The following is a 12,394-nucleotide window of genomic DNA, read 5'->3' as shown; positions in this document are numbered from 1 at the left end:
ATTTAAATCAACATCAATAATAATCATAGTAAATTCGCCATTTACAATCATATGGGGGAAACCCTAAGGGGAAATCATAGCTATGAAAATAGGTTTTGTTGAGACATGGGTTACCTCTTAGCCTTAATTAATTCCTTGGCTATGAAGGGTCTTTCTTTAAGCTTTCTTGCTTTCTTGATTTCTTCTAAGGGGATTCTTGGAGCACTTTGGGGTGGTGGAACGTTTATTGTGGTGGGGGGTTCTAGGTGCCTTCTTAAGTTCCCTATTTATATATTTAGGAGTCCTGGTTAGGAACTAATATTATAGGCTTGCTAATTCTATTCCTTTTGGAACTAAGGATTGGGTTTAGGGATAAGGGTCCATGGTCCATAGTGGACCATATTAATTAATTAAAGGGGAATCCTAATCGTAGTCTGAATAGTAAAAGGCTACTTCCTTTATTCCTAATAGATAACTAGGTCTAGGATTCCTAATTAGAATCTGAATAGTAAAGGGTTTACTTTCTTTATTCCTAATAGGCTTAGGACTCTAATTTAGGCAAGGGTCCACGGTTCATGGTGGACCTTTATTAATTAATTAAAGGAAACCTAACCGAATTAAATCATATTTAATTATTATTAACGGGATTAATTTAATAATTAATCCGGGATTAAAGGCCGTAACACAGGGTGTTACACTCTCCCCCCCTTATGAGAAGCTTCGTCCCCGAAGCTTGGAAATCATTGCAGGGTTAACGAGTCAAGACAAGAACCGTGGTCCTATAGAGAAGGTATTCCACGGGGAAATTGTATACTTGCATGCCTATGTGTGTTGGGTTTTTGGGAGCGATTAGGTTTTACAGGGTTAAGAGAGTGGGTTTCAAACTTGAGGACACGATGAATTCAGGAATTAGGATGAAGTTTTCGAGGTTGCAACTTAGGTTGTGAGGTTGCCACTTGTATGGAATCGTTAAAACATGGGGTTGAGAATGGGGTCTGAAGGGTAGAAAGGGTTTTGAAATAACGAAGGGCCGATTTTCCGAGGGAGGGAAAGGAATTCGGCTAGGATGGGTTAAGGTTTCTCGATCCCAAGTGAATAATCTGGTTAGATGCTTTGATCACGATGCGCCGATGAGCTGATGATCCTCCTTCCTTGGTGTTGGTGCTTGCTTGACTTTAAGATCCTTGTTAGACCTTGCTTCCCAGGCTAAGGTTTCATCCTTCTCTTCTTTCTTGAGGGAATTTCCCGTGGTGATTCAACACTTGCGCCCAAGGTCTTGACCGAGTTGGGTCAACCAAGCCAATCTCTTAGGGCGCATTTCCCAAATTCTTCCCAAAGTCTCTTGGGAGTCGATGGATTTTGGGTTGAATTTCTCTTCTTATTGAATTTCATCTCCTCTTTAGTGGATGAAATTCTTAGTAAGACTTCATGTCTTACCCGAGGTTCGGCATTGTTGTGCCCTGTTTGTGTTATTTTTAATGATGAAGGTGTCCTTGCGTGCCCTTTTTCTTTTAAGGCGCAGTCGGTTACCAAATCTCGTTGTGGGATGACTCGGCGAATTTACGAGTCACCTCATCTCCTTGTAGGTCCTTAATGACCCTTGAAGTCTTGGCGCGAATGTGTTCTTCACCCTTTTGCTTAGCACCAGGGGCTACGTAGTCCTTGATTCCATACAACTTGTAAGGAGTCCTCTGATTTGCTCGAACGATGTCCATGGTTTGGAGGAGTCCCGGTCCCTCCTTAGCATTTTGACTTTTAAGGTTTTCGTGGGTTCTTAGTACGAGTTCCCAACTCGCCTCCTTGGTTTGCGCAATCCTTTATGCCAAACATCCCTAGTCGGTTGTATCGTAGGATCCGCCTTCAATTACTCGTGCAATGTAATTGATTGTGATTTCTCGATGATGTCTCGTGCGTCAAGGTCTTTTACGTAGGACACTATGTTTAGGTGGTCCATGGTTCCTTACCCAAGACTCCCATTCCTCAATCGAGGCACACAAGTGCGCCACAAATCAATAAAATGAGGGGTTTTTTAAATCAGCACATTGTACCAGTGGGCGCGCGGTGGGCGGTCGTCTGCCTGCCAAGCTCCTGCCAAGGACCCGCCAAGGTCCCGTTGGGGACCCGTGGGAAAGTGACTAGGAATAGTCAATTCCTTCGGGAAAGACCCCAAAAATGCACAGATTCATGTCCTGACAAGTCCCATGCCCTTGTGCACAATAAAAGGGGCTTGGATACATAGGATGACCCATCGTACAATGTTCATTGATCCTTAAGCACGAGTTCTAGAGGTAGATATACATACATATATATATCTATGTTTTCTTGGTCTGGGTTTAAAGGGGAGTAAGGAGTGCAAGGGCTAGGTTTCAAAGTCGAGGGGCGGATAGGGTCGATGTCTCAAGGTCGTAATACAGGAAGGAAGGTTGCCACCTTGTACGGGTTCGTCTGTAATGAGGGATCAAGAGCGAGGTTTGGAGTGATAGGACGGATTCTTTAACGAAATGGTACTTGATTGGCAAGGGGAGGGAAAGGGGCTAAGGACTCTTGGCTTTGAGTGATTATGCCTGTTTGGGGCTTGGTTGTGGCGTGCAGTCGAACTGGTGATCCCTTTTCCTTGGCTTTGTTTGATTCTAAGATTTTCGTTTTGATCTTCTCTTCCCGTGTCGAAGTCCCCTTCGTTTCTATGGCTTCCAGGGGAATTCTCGTGATGGTTTCCGTGCACGTTCCCCTCGGATGTCCAGAAGTCTGGACCCAGTCGGTTTAGTGGGTCAAACCCCTAGGTCTTGACTCCTAATCCTTGCCGAGGGTTCTTAAGGGTAAGGGGGCTTCGGGTTAGTCTTTCTTGTTCTATTGGGCTTCATCCCTTCCTTGGTGGATGAAATTCTTAGCAAGGATTTATGTCCTCCTCGAGGTTCGGCCTGTTGCACTTATTTGACGATGTTTTCTGTAGCGAGGGCCCCTGACACATTGAACGTATTTGTTTGCCCGCTCTTGTCAACGCATGGCGTTCTTCGGTGGCGTACGTACAGGCTATGGTTTCTCGTGAAGCCTTCACGGTTTTCGTGCAAGGGTGGGGTGATACGTATTCGTAACCTCCACCTACTTCGCCGATTCCTATCTAACAACTTGTTTTAATATTGAATCAATGAATGTCGGTTCTTCACGCCCCTGGGCAGGGTAAGGGCCTTATGCTGCTCTACGTTTTTAACAGGGTTTCCAAACGGAGTGGGGATATGAACTTAGAGTAAGGGCAATAACAATTTAGGGTTTCTGAGGGTTTGGGTTAAGCGCAACAAAGGGTGAGCAAGGTCATGACGGTTGTGAATTTTCTCTTAAGGTAATTAAGGATTCGGGGTGGGAGTTTTCAACAAATAGGGGTATCAAGATGCTGGGGTTTCAGGGCGGATGATATTTTAAATTGGGGTGGTGGGGTCGCAAGGTGTCGCGATGTACTTACCTTGCACTCAAGGATTCAACTAATGGTGTCGTTCCTTTGCTACTTTAATAGGTGTCCTAGTTCTCCTTCCTGTTTGTTGTAGCCGCAACCCGGGTTCGCCGAGATAAGGCAACTTGTCGGAATGTGCATGTCATTTGTCTGACTCGGGGGTTATCGTGGTTACCCTGGGTTGGTGCGTATTGCAGTCCGTCCCTTTTAGCAGTCTTGACTGTAACGCCTCTTCTTAGTAGTCATCCAAATCTTCCTTTTCTTTGGTCAGGGTCCTTGTCAAGTCTTTTTGACGGGAGTTAGGACGAGGCGATTTTATCGGGTAAGTGTACGTTACCCAGTTGTGGAAGTAAACTTATCTATTCGCACCCTTACCTGGTGTGGTAAGTGTAGGGGGGAGGTTCCTTTAAGTTTAGAGAGGGATGAAGTGAGGGGAGGTTGTGTGTAGGTTTCACAATCTCACTGCGCATCCTAAGATTCCTGGATCCTATGTTCCTAAGTACCTAGAGTTCAAGCCTAGTGTCCTAAAGTCCGGTCTTAAGAGTCTTATCCTAGGGTCAAACTTAAGCTCTGATACCAACTGTAACACCCCAGATTTTCAAGACATTTAAAACTTATAATAAAGGTAGAATCTTATTAAATCCCAAGATATAATTACAAGCGTTCGGGGTGCTATGCCACACCTGGGCTAGAGAACCCAAGTGCACAGGCTAACTAACTAATATCCTCAAAGCGTAAATACGTAAACGTGGCACGCAGGCCAAAAGGGAAACTATCTACTTCTAAGTTCTAGCGCACTCCAGTGACTTAATCTTCTGTGCCTGAAAGCCAAATATATCTGTTCAGCGAGAGATGCTGGTAACCCACTCCAACGCGTTGAAATACAATACATATAGAGATATATATAGGTATACGAAAACCATTTTGAGCATGAAGATATATCCTACGAACTCTAGCTTTAAAACCGGGAATGACTCGACAGATAAGGTCAGACACAAGCAACAGTTATAACGAGCATATGCAGTTCACAACAGATAAGGCAGATAAGGCAAAGCATAAACAATGATCATAACCCAACATGAACAATCCCCAATATAAATCCCATAGTCACATCCCAAGGCACACATAATCACAATCTCGCCCATATCACACACATAACGCACATTGTTGGCGCCAGAGGACCGATCGCATGCCCATACATGAGGGTCAGCGCATATAGCTCTGACACAGCCCCGCAGCACCGTGCCCCGTATCGCAACACGGGGAGGTCGATCGCAACCGACCGATGAACCGCAGCTCATCATAATGTTTGATCGCAACCAAATAATGGACCGCAGCCCAAGAGAGTGTCATCTGACCGCAGCCAGGATAAAGGACGAACCGCAGCTCGTATAGAAACGTTTGATCGCAACCAAACGGTGGACCGCAGCCCAAGAAAATGTCATCTGACCGCAGCCAGGAATACCCATCTGACCGCAGCCAGCTTCTGAACCGCAGCTCAGGATAACCAATCCGATCGCAACCGAATTGGGGTAGCACCCACACATAACACATAGCAAGCACATGCAACCCACATTACACATTGGGAAGGGGGATAAAGCGTATAACAAACCTATGTGTGATCCATCACATACTAAGAATAGTCCTAAGGGGTTCATACTTCTTTCACCTAGGTCAACGGGATACCAATTCAACTAGCATGCGATACAACGGACTCATAACCCTACGAACGGTACCCGAAACATCAAACTAGACATAGGCACGACAAACGGGGTCCGTTGGGACACCACGGGGATCGGGGAAACATCAAACGGGGAAGCCGGGGTCCCGAGGTGGGAGAAATTCCAGCGGGTAGCCGGTGGGTGGGGGTCCACCCGCCGGCTGCCCGCCGGCTGACACTGTTCCGGGCAGCGGGTGCTCGGCGGGCAGCTGCCCGCTGCCGGAGCTGCCCGAATTGCCGCGGGTAGGTGGTGGGTCCCCTACCCCCCACTGACTCTTTTCACCACTTTTCGTCCCGGGAACCGTTGTGGAACCCGAAACCATGCTTAGACACTTTTCAACGTGATTAACGACAACACGTAGACAATTAACGGATCAAATACGATAGACGAACGGCACATAACCTAACATGCTTTTCTAATCATAATCAACACCCAAACATGCGATTTCCCACCCGATAATCCAAGAATAAGATCATACGATACAACCTAGGGTTCTAATCACTTTTATATCAACAAGAATACGGTTCGTCTTCTAATTGCAAGATGCGGTAGGAACAACACATAATCATCAAGGATACCAATTAATCATCAAGAACATCATAATCATCAAGAACAACACATAATCATCAAAATCCCAATTAATCTTCAAGAACATCATAATTATCAAGAAACTCCCAATATCAAGATTATCAAGATTCCCCATTTAAATCAACATCAATAATAATCATAGTAATTCGCCATTTACAATCATATGGGGAAACCCTAAGGGGAAATCATAGCTATGAAAATAGGTTTTGTTGAGACATGGGTTACCTCTTAGCCTTAATTAATTCCTTGGCTATGAAGGGTCTTTCTTTAAGCTTTCTTGCTTTCTTGATTTCTTCTAAGGGGATTCTTGGAGCACTTTGGGGTGGTGGAACGTTTATTGTGGTGGGGGGTTCTAGGTGCCTCTTAAGTTCCCTATTTATATATTTAGGAGTCCTGGTTAGGAACTAATATTATAGGCTTGCTAATTCTATTCCTTTTGGAACTAAGGATTGGGTTTAGGGATAAGGGTCCATGGTCCATAGTGGACCATATTAATTAATTAAAGGGAATCCTAATCGTAGTCTGAATAGTAAAAGGCCTACTTCCTTTATTCCTAATAGATAACTAGGTCTAGGATTCCTAATTAGAATCTGAATAGTAAAGGGTTTACTTTCTTTATTCCTAATAGGCTTAGGACTCTAATTTAGGCAAGGGTCCACGGTTCATAGTGGACCTTTAATAATTAATTAAAGGAAACCTAATCGAATTAAATCATATTTAATTATTATAAACGGGATTAATTTAATAATTAATCCGGGATTAAAGGCCGTAACACGGGGTGTTACAATGTTGTACCTCAAGTTTTTTTAGGAGAAGTGGCATCGGACCTAATCCACAAGGGAAGCCATACGAAAATGGGGGATCCCGGAGCTTTTGTTGTTAATTGTGTTATCAAAGCTTGTGGGTTTAGGAATGCTTTGGCCGACCACGGAGCCTCCATAAACATCATGCCCTTTCATGTGTTTAAACGGCTCAAGTTACCTTATATCTCTCCTACACCACTCACGGTTCGGTTAGCCGATGGGACCGTAAGGTGCCCAAGAGGGGTGGCGAAAGATGTGCTTGTAAAGATTGATGAGAATCTTGTGCCAGTAGATTTTGTTGTTCTTGATGTAGGAGATCTTGATGTACCTTTGATCCTTGGAAGACCTTTCTTGGCAACTTGTCATGCTTTAATTGATGTGGGCACGGGCAAGTTAACATTGAAGATCAATGACGAAGAGCCAAATGATATTGGAAAGGTACGAAAAGAGAGCGTTTGTGTTGCAAAGAAGAAAGTGAAGGCGGAACCTAAAATCAAGCCATGGTGGGAGATCAAAAAGGTGTCTTGGGTACCTAAGTGCCTAAAGACGAAAGGTTTTGAAGGGTCTTGAAAAGAAAGAAAAATGACGTTGTAACACCCCAGATTTTCGAAACTTTTGAAACTTATATAAAGAAGGTAAAATCTCATTAAATCCCAAAACATAATATAAAGAGTACGGGGTGCTATGCCACACCTGAGCTAGAGAACTCAGGTGCACAGGCTAACTAACTAATATCCTCAACAAAGTGAATGCATAACGTGGCACGCAGGCCGAAAGGGAAACTATCTACTACTATGCTCCACGGTTCTAGCGCGCTCCAGTGTCTACTCTTATGTGCCTGAAAGCCAAATATATCTGTTCAGCGAGAGATGATGGTAACCCACTCCAATGCGTTGAAATACAATACATATAGATATATATATAGATATACGAAAAACCATTTCGAAGCATGAAGATATATCCTAAGAGACTCTAGTTTTCAAAACAGGGAATAGACTCAACAGATAGGGCTTAGCGCAGACAACGGACATAATCAAGCATAAACAATTCACAAGCATAGGGAGACAGGCAAGGCAGATAAAGATAAGCACAGCTAATATCCATAACCCAACATATACGATTCCCGACACAAATCCCAAAGTCACCTCTGAGACACTCATAACAACCACTCATCCATATCTCATCACATAGCACACTTTGTTGGCGCCACAGGACCAATCGCATGCCCATACATGAGGGTCAGCGCATATAGCTCTGACACGGCCCCGCAGCACCCTGCCCCGTCTCACAATACGGAGGGGTCGATCGCAACCGACCGATGAACCGCAGCTCATCATAGTTTGATCGCAACCAAACAGTGGACCGCAGCCCAAGAGTATGTCATCTGACCGCAGCCAGGAAAATGAAACGCAGCTCATGTAGAACGGTGGACTACAGCCCTATATAATATTTATATACCTGACCGATCGCAACCGGCCTGGTTAACAATCAGTATGGTTCTCAACCCATCCGACTGCCCGTGTAATCCATTTGATCGCAACCAAACGGTGGACCGCAGCCCTATATAATATTTATATACCTGACCGATCGCAACCGGCCTGGTTAACAGTCAGTATGGTTCTCAACCCATCAAACTACCCGTATAGCCAATTTGATCGCAACCAAATTGGGGTATCATGCACACATAACACATAGCAAGCACATGCAACCGACATTAACACATTGGGAAGGGGGAGAAAACGTATAACAAAACCTATGCGTGATCCTTCACATACTAAGAATAATCCTAAGGGGTTCATACTTCTTTCACCTAGGTCAACGGGATACCAATTCAACTAGCATGCAATATATAAGACTCATACAACCTACGAACGGTACCCGAAATATCAAACTAGACATAGGCACGACAGACGGAGTCCGTTGGGACGCCACGGGGATCGGGGGAACATCAAACGGGGAAGCCAAAATCCCAAGGTGGGGTACAAACCAGCGGGTAGCCGGTGGGTGAGGGTTCACCCGCCGGCTGCCCGCCGGCAGCAACTATTCCGGGCAGCGGGTGCCCTGCAGGCAGCTGCCCGCCCGCCGGCTGCCCGCTGCCGGCGATGCCACTTTTAGCCGCGGGTTGGTGGCGGGTCCCCTACCCCCACCTACCCCCCACTGACTCTTCTTCACAAATAAACGCCCCGGGAACCACCGTGGAACCCGGAACCATGCTTAGACACTTTCAAACGCAATTGATAACACACGTAGACAATTAACGGATCAAAATCAAGAAACATACGGCACATAACCTATCATGCTTTTCTAGACATAATCAACACCCAAACATACAAATTCCCACCCAATCTACCAAGAATAATACAATACGAATTCCACGATATAACCTAGGGTTCTAATTATTTTTAAATCAACAAGAACACAATTCATCTTATAATATCAAGATTCGGTAGGAATATCATATAAACATCAAGAACATCATATAATCATCCAGAACATCAAGAACACCATATAATCATTAAGAACCTCTTATCGTCAAGATCACCCATGGGATCATAACACCAATTATCAAGATCATTATAACGAATCATCAACACACAAGAATATGGGGAAATCCTAAGAGGGAAATCATAGCTATGAAAATAGGTTTTGTTGAGACATGGGTTACCTCTTAGCCTTAATTAATTTCCTTGGCTATGAAGGATCTTTCTTTTCTTCTTTCTTGATTTCTCCTAAAGGGATTCTTGGAACTTCTTGTGTGGTGAGAGATTATTGTGGTGTAAGATTTAGGTGCCTCCTATGATCCTATATATATATATATATATATTCCTAAGAGTCATAATTGGGGTCTAAATACTATGGGCTTGCTAATTCCATTCCTTATAGGACTAAGGACTTGTTTTAGGGATAAGGGTCCATGGTCCATAGTGGACCATATTAATTAATTAAAGAGAATCCTAATCATAATCTGAATAGTAAAAGGCCTACTTCCTTTATTCCAAATAGATAACTAGGTCTAGGATTCCTAATTAGAATCTGAATAGTAAAAGGTTTACTTTCTTTATTCCTAATAGGCTTAAGACTCTAATTTAGGCAAGGGTCCACGGTTCATGGTGGACCTTATTAATTAATTAAAGGGAAACCTAACCGAATTAAATCATATTTAATTATTATTAATGGGATTAATTAAATAATTAATCCGGGATTGAAGGCCGTAACACGGGGTGTTACAGACGTCTAGCCAATGACGGTAAACATGGCGCTGCTTGGGAGGCAACCCAAGGTTTGCTTTAATTTTCAATTGTTTGATTTTGATTTTTGTTGTAATAAGAGCTAATGTGAAAAATGTCCATAGTTTTTGTCTTTGTGTGGAAGTTGAAAGCTACCTTTGTAGGGATGGAAGATTGATAATGGCTACAAAATGGACAAAAGAAGGCAAACATTGAAGCGAAGAACAACAAACAAAAAAAAAAAAAAAAAAAAAAAAAAAAAAAAAAAAAAAAAAAAAGAGGCCACAACGAGTCCGCAATGCACGTTATGGTGCTCGTTGTGCAATTCCAGTGAGATTAACGAGGAACAAGACAATCCACAACGAGCGTTGTGAAAAACGTTGTGCCAAACCAGTAAGTTCAACGCCATTCACAACGAACATTGTGAAGGTCGTTGTTATGATGACGAGAGTTGCAACACACGTTGTCAGCGGGAGAAAAATTGAGGTGAAAATTCCAGTAACATCAACGACATCCACAACGAGCATTGTGAAGAACGTTGCGCTATTCCAGTAACATCCATGCAAACCACAACGAGCGTTGTGGAGCTCGTCGCGGAATAAACTAAGCAACAACGAACGTTGTCCAGTTCGTTGTGCACCCAAATTTCAGGGTTCGGATTTAAACCCTCTCAAACCTCTCATTCTCTCATTCCCACTCTCTCACAACGCACAAGTTTTCTCCACCATGAAAAAGGTACCATTATTCCTTCAAGGTTTCATCATCTTTTTGAGTTCTCAAAGGTTTCAAGGCTACAAAATGTCTCAACCAAGTAGAGGTAATCTTCTTGAACTTCAAAACTCCATTAATGAAGTTCAAGTTTTCTTTCTCTAGGATTAAGAATGCTAGACTATGCTTTGTATGAAGTTTGATGGTTACAATTGCTAGAATAGAGAAGTTGTTACATTTGAGACATGAATTTGTGCTTATTATGTGAGTGTATACCATTATTGATGAATTTGGAATACATGCATGAACCCTAGATAGGAAATTGGGGGAAATTTTATGAATTGAGTTATATGTCTCTTGTGATATGAAATTGATGATGGAAAACAACAATTGCATGTTTTGTATGACTAATGGTGCATAGTATGATTGAATGCTAACACAAATCCATGAATTACACACACCCACTTGTGAATTATTCCATTGTTTGAGTGAAGAAGATGAAGTTGACTATTTGACTTTGTTGAATTGACCATGAATTGTGGAAATTTTGATGAATGTGCTATAATTTAGTCTTCTTTGTCGAATTTTGTGTTGGGAAATAGACCAAAATATAGGTGAAACTATGGCAAAATTTTAAAAAAAATTGGTCACCTCTTTGTGCATATTTTCGAAACTAGGAAGGGGAAATAAGTGGGAAGTGTTTTGCTAGTGTGTGGCATGTTGTCTTGATTGTTATCATGCATAATTGGAAGATGATATCTTGTTGTGTGCAATTGTAGGACCATTCAAGAGAAAGAGAAAGGAGATGGCCCAAAAGAAAAAGCATGATCGTCCTATTTCAAGTCGAGTTCAAGAAAATGACTCAAGCACGGATGATGAATGGCTTGCTGAGGATTAGATGGAGGAAATGAATGAGCTAGCCGGTGCAAGGAGGCTAGATTTAGAGGTGGAACAGTTGGCCGCAGTTGATGAGCTTTGGAGACTTGAGGTGTCCGGTTGCAAGTATTTCGACATGCCTTTGTTGGACTCCTTCGGTTGTAGGGAGGAGGTGGAGAACCTCATCAACCACCCGCAATGGAGCGTCATATTCGGGATGAGAGGGAATACTTATGCACCAGTGGTGTATGAGTTCATTGCTACCCTCACCTTCGACAAGTCCAACTTCGAAAACAACAACAAATCCGTCAAGTTCACAATCTTTGGTAAGGAGCATTTGCTGTCCATCAATGAGTTGGGACTCTATGTGGGAGCACACACCCGAGAGGAGATTAGTTCAAGCCACTTTGAGAGATACCTCACCAACTTCAACACAAGCCAAGAGTTAAAGGATTTTTGGCGAGAAATCTCGGATGGGAGAAGCTTTGACCCCAACAACACCAACTCCAAGGCCATTAAATTGAACGAGATGAGGGCCATCCAGTATGCATTGGCGGTGACATTCACCGGAAGGAAGTCTAACTTGCATAAGGTCTACCGTGCCGATCTCTTTGATCTTTGGAGCATGAGGGAGAAAAAGAATGTCAACACGTTAAGAAGTGGCTCAAGGCCCAATGTACCGGGAAGTGTTCTTCTATCTTTGTTGGTCCCATTCTAACAAAGTTGATTTTTGGCTTAGGGTTGCAAGGCAAGCTTAAAAGGGAGAAAAAGATCGGACCAATGTTGTAAAAATCGGGCCTAAATCGGCACATAGGCGTTAGGCGATCGGCCACCTAGGCGCCGATTAATCGCTCTAGGCACCCGCCTAGGCGCTCTAGGCGCCCTAGGCGGTCCCCAGGCGCCTAGCGATTTTTTCAACCTTGATCGGGACTATGTCCACTCTCACAATGTCGAATTTTCTGAAGGCAAAAATGATCAAGCAAGTTGCACAAGAACAAGAGGAAGAGGAGGTTGAAGAAGAGCACAACCTGTTGCCACCACCGGAAG

This window comes from Ipomoea nil, unplaced genomic scaffold (genome assembly GCF_001879475.1).
Source record: "Ipomoea nil cultivar Tokyo-kokei standard unplaced genomic scaffold, Asagao_1.1 scaffold0711, whole genome shotgun sequence".
NCBI lineage: Eukaryota > Viridiplantae > Streptophyta > Magnoliopsida > Solanales > Convolvulaceae > Ipomoea > Ipomoea nil.
This window is presented reverse-complemented; position numbering follows the sequence as displayed.